Source organism: Sorex fumeus, unplaced genomic scaffold (genome assembly GCF_029834395.1).
Source record: "Sorex fumeus unplaced genomic scaffold, SorFum_2.1 ptg000008l, whole genome shotgun sequence".
In the NCBI taxonomy this organism is placed as follows: Eukaryota; Metazoa; Chordata; class Mammalia; order Eulipotyphla; family Soricidae; genus Sorex; species Sorex fumeus.
The window spans coordinates 53,627,590-53,632,774 of NW_026606065.1; the positions used below are offsets into that span (position 1 = coordinate 53,627,590).

Here is a 5,185-nt window from a genome sequence, read left to right on the forward strand (position 1 = left end):
AATCAAAAAGTCTTCTCTATTTTAAAATTAAATCTTCTTTGTATTGGGGGCTGGAGTGATAGCACAGTGGGTAGGGCATTTGCCTTGCATGCGGTCCAACCCAGTTTTGATTCCCAGCATCATCCATCATATATGGTCCCCTGAGTACTGCCAGGAGTAATTCCTGAGTTCATCAGCCAGGAGTAACCCCTGTGGATCGCACTTTTTGGGTGTGATCCAAAAGCAAAAAAAAAAAATCTTCTTTGGCTTTATAATACTATCAGTAATGGTTATCCACCACCACAAGAAGACTTGTGTATTCTGTACCTACAAGGACAAGCTGACTAGGACTGAGAAAAAAAAAAGTGTCTCTGTCGGAAGAGCTTGAGTGTTGGAGTGAGAAGGACTATTTATAGTTTCCAGCTCTGTTTTCTCTGAATTACAAATCTCTTCTGTTATCCCCAAGCCTTCAGAAGAAAAAAAATCTTCGTAAGAATTATAGAACCACTTATCACTGTGGGGAGTCAGAGACCAGGTATACAATCTGTGGAGGGAAGGGAGAGATGAGAAAGGAGTAACCACCTATGGAGAGAGGCCAGTCTCGAGACTACTCATGAGAACCAGCACACGAGCCATGCTGTGGTTTAGAGACCTTTGCTTGGCTAAAATGGTAGGTAGCCTCCAGGAGAGATTTGGGAAATGTGTTTGCTTTGGTTAAACTCAGACAATCCTGGAGAAATAAAACTGATGAAACACTGGATTTCCTGTACTCTGACAGGTTGAAGTCTATACTGAAGTTTTTAAGAAAATTAACGGTAACAAAGCCTCAAAAAGCATGCAAGTCACACTTCTTTGTTTTGTTTTGTTTTATTTTGTTTTTTTTTCTTTTTTGTCACACCCAGCATTGCACAGGGGTTACTCCTGGCTGATGCACTCAGGAATTACTACTGGTGATGCTGGGGGAGTGGGGGGGACCATATGGGATGCTGGGAATCGAACACAGGTTGGCCGCATGGAAAGCAAATGCCCTAGTGGCTGTGCTATCACTCCAGCCCCTGTCACACTTTGTTTAAACCTCATTTCAATATTCAGAATGTGCAAAAGTTCATGTTTTCATCTTTTTTTTTAAGATTTTTCATAGATTTGGAATCTGCAAAGAGGTAGAATCACAGTATTCCACTGAGTACTTGGAGTATATATTTTATTCAGAAACATTGTCGCAAGAATTGATCATTAGAATTGGTTTACATAGTGTTCATCTTTTGGTGACAGAGCTGTATCTCTAACAGGTTGATGTTTTGAATCTTCCTAACCAAGGCCCTAGTCCAACTCACTATCTTTGATTTAGACTTACTGCATCTTCTTTTATGTTCCTTCAACTCATTTTCCTTCTAGCAGTTAAATGAACTAAAAATGCTAATTTAACCTTGTAACTGCCCACTTAAAATTCTCCAATACTTTCCCAAGGAAAAGAAATCAAATTTGTCAGCAACTTTCTGCTGCCTGTATCTCTAGCTTCATTGAGCTCTGGCTGGGAATTCTTTTCCCTGTTTAGCCTAATTTCTTATTTTCCTTCAACTCTTGAATTTAGTATCACTTTCTCCGGGGAGCCATTACTAATACTGAATCTAAATCAGTTGCCTTAATCATCACACTCTAAGTTTCTTCAGAGAAGAAACTATATTTTCTATGTATATTCATTTGGTAAATTATTTATATAATGTTAGTGTTCATGTCTTTGATACACAATAAATGTAGAGATTGCATTTCTCTTGGGCTATGGTCTAACCAAGGTTCTAACACAATTTTTTGATGTGTTTTAAGTGTGTAATGCAGTTGAGTATCTACTCCTCATACTAAGAAAAAAATTATGGATTTTTTTGAGTGCCTCAAGATTTAACTTCTCAGTACCTGCTGTTGATCAAAAGCCTACTGATAACATAAAGAGTAGGCAAATATTCTGTATACTACATAAATTATTTGTTTGAGTCTTATAATAAAAAAGCTGCAGAAAATAAATGTGATTAAGAAAATCATAAGAAAGTACGTTGACAGTACTGTATTTATTGATCTCAAAAGTTTGCCTTAACTTGTTTATAAAATTCCTTATACATATGAATCCACATGGATCAAATCCATATTGTTCAGGGTCGACTACAGATGTTAAATAAATATTTGGTGAATTATTTCTTGAAGAACTTGAATTGTTTCAGATAAAGGGAAACATTCAAATATAAATTAAAATCATTTTGAAAAACAAGATTATTTTATTTTTAATAGGTATGATATTTATTGTCATGACTTAAAATGACAGAGTAGATCTTTCAGCTTAGTAGTTTTCTATTTTGGGGAAGTTAGTTTGTCAAAATCTTTCTATCTGCCCTCTATTTAGATAAAATGAGAATATTTGAACAACTATTTTAAAGGATTCACTCGAATTAAGATCACCCAGAATAATTTTATTATTCTACAATGAGATCTTTCTTTAATATGGTTCAATTATTTATTCTTCATCTACAAATAAGTATTAGTCTCACCCTAAAAGTTTTCTTCTCCCTCAAGGAAAATATAAACCATGTCTTAGTCTCTAATATTAGCTAAGTTTATAACCTGGGCCTAGATTTTCTTATATACAACTCAGCTCCCTCACTAATAAATATTTTGAAGATCAAGTGATTGAAAGTGTGAAAATTCATATTTTGTAATAAACAGGAAATACTAAGGTACAGAACTGCTCAGTAACATTGTTGATGTGAACAACCAAATGTTACATTTCCAAAGCATTTATTTAATGGGATGTCACTAGAGTTTGTATTTGTATACATATACCTGTAATTTCAACATACGTCCAAATACATAGAAAGTTCAGGAACATAGGCAAAAAGAAAGGAAAGAGAAATTTGATTAATAAAATAGAAGCAATTAATTGTGGATAGAAATAAATTACCAATTCTACTTAAATACTTTGTATTTCTAAAGTTTATGCAAGTTCCCTTACACAGTTTTCATTTTAAATGTTGACAAGTAATGCTGAGAGACTTTGAAGTATCATCATATTTAATCTTCTTTCTAATGTTCCTTGTTTCTTTGGCAGTAACAGCATAAATTGTCTTTACCTACTGCTACTGAACTTTGAAGTATGAAATTATTTTTGCTTAGTTAATCTAAACCAGCTATGTAATATAGCCCCTTTGGGTAATAATTATACCTAAAATGTGCACCTGAGTAGAAAAAGAAGAACGTCTCAATTCCAGTATTTTTTTTATTTAATTCTATGGTAACTGATTTATGTATTACCTATGTCTCCTATTATTCAACATAGGCAAACTTTCCACCTCCCAGGATACTTGCAAATGTATGCTAATTAATTGTCTAGTCTTTACAATTTTTATTTTTAACAAATCATCATAAAACACATGTCATATATCATTATTTGAAACATTGCCACAATATAATTATTAATTCAACTTAAAATACAAAAATTACATTTTTGTAAATAATACTCTATGTTGGCAAGTGTTCTATAAAACAGATTTACTTCAGACCTTTGTCAAAAAAATTTATGACCTCAAAATATCTTTACTCATCGTAATAATAAATTTTCAAATCATCATCAATAACCTAGAAAATTAATATTGATAAAGACATTTTATGTTTATTGAAAAGACAGTTTCCCATGGAGCCATCGATGGAAACTCTAGCTCAGTTTCAAAGTAATTTTTTGCAAAGGGGAGGGGATGGTTTAGGAGTGTAGAAAAGCAGCATTTTATAAACAAGATCAAGACCTGATTTCTCTGGCCTGACCTGAACACCTCCGGACTCCTGCCCAATTTACAGCTGAGAAAGACTTCATTTTTAATAAAACCATTAAATATGTAAGCCTTCAGCACAATGTTAAAATGATCATATTTATCATTTATAGCTGATTATGATGTTAAAAGGTACAAGTTATAATATAATAAATTACAACAATTCATTTGGTGTGCCAATGTGTGACAGTAACTCAGTGGCAGAACTGAAGGAGGAGGAGAGCAATGCCATTTACCTAGCAAGCTCATTGTGTCATGTACCCCCACCTTTCATTCATCATACGACCAAACTTTAATTTATCCAGATGATCAAAGAGTAGAAATAAGAGGCGTCTAAGTTACCATTGCTCCTCAGGCTCCTGGGCCCTGGTAGATACTGTTTTAGGGTGATCTATTTTATTGAAATTTTGAAGACTCTTCATTGTGTGCATGCTCAAAGTAAGACACACAATTCCTTTTCCTGAATATAGTCACTAATGAGAAATGTGTTTTACTTACATAGATGTGACCAAATCTCCTTTGTACAATCTTTGCAATTTCATTTTCAGCTAATACTTCTGGTACATATCAGTTCTCATAGGTATTAAAATTATACATATAACCCCTGTAAAAATTAGTAAGAATGAAAGAATATACCTTTTAAATGGTCATAATTGTATTGTCTAAAGGCAAACATTTTTGAAAATTCTCTTACTATATAGTGAGTCCAGATATTTAAAATATATATATATATACACACTATGGTTTTTTTTTTACCATTTTTTAGTCATCATGATTTACAATACTGTTTTCTTTTCATAAACGTAAATTGTTCTGCCACCACACCTAACACCAGACTGCCACCTCCTTCTATCTGTGTCACAAGAGCCTCACCACCAGGTAAACTCATTTCTGTAATCAAAAAGCTCCAGTTTCCATGCATTATTTTAATTATTAGAGTGTTTTTCAATGCTAGGAATTAAACCCAGAAACTCATATATGCAAGTTAAGTGCTCTACTGCTAAGTTATGTCTTCACCCCTTTCTCTTAAAAAACAAAACAAGAGAAAACAAAAAACATGAAACATTTTATGCATTTGCTGGACATTCTTGCTCAGGGGCCATTCTATCATATGACATCTCCCTATTCTTCCACTTTTAGTATTTGTGCTACATAAGCAATATTATTTCTTTTGTTTGTTTGTGTTTGTTTCCTGGGTTACACTGGTGTTGCTCAAGGCTTACTCCTGGCTTTGCACTAAAAGATCACTTCCGGCGGGGCTCAGGAGACCATATGGGGTTCCAAGGATCAAACCTGGGGTCAGCTGCTGGTAAAGAAAGTTCCTTACTATTCTTTTTCTCCTGCCCCAACAATATTATTTATATCATGATTGTCATTTTGTCTGCTTGCAAGAACTT

General features: G+C 33.8%; 1 non-coding gene across 1 annotated transcript; it reads right to left on the reverse strand.

Moving 5' to 3' along the window:
• Nucleotides 1-4,839: 4,839 nt before the first annotated feature.
• On the reverse strand, nt 4,840-4,948 carry LOC130019498 (U6 spliceosomal RNA). Its single transcript, XR_008791823.1, has one exon. It is a non-coding gene; the product is annotated as a U6 spliceosomal RNA (small nuclear RNA).
• Between the last annotated feature and the right edge of the window lie 237 nt (nt 4,949-5,185).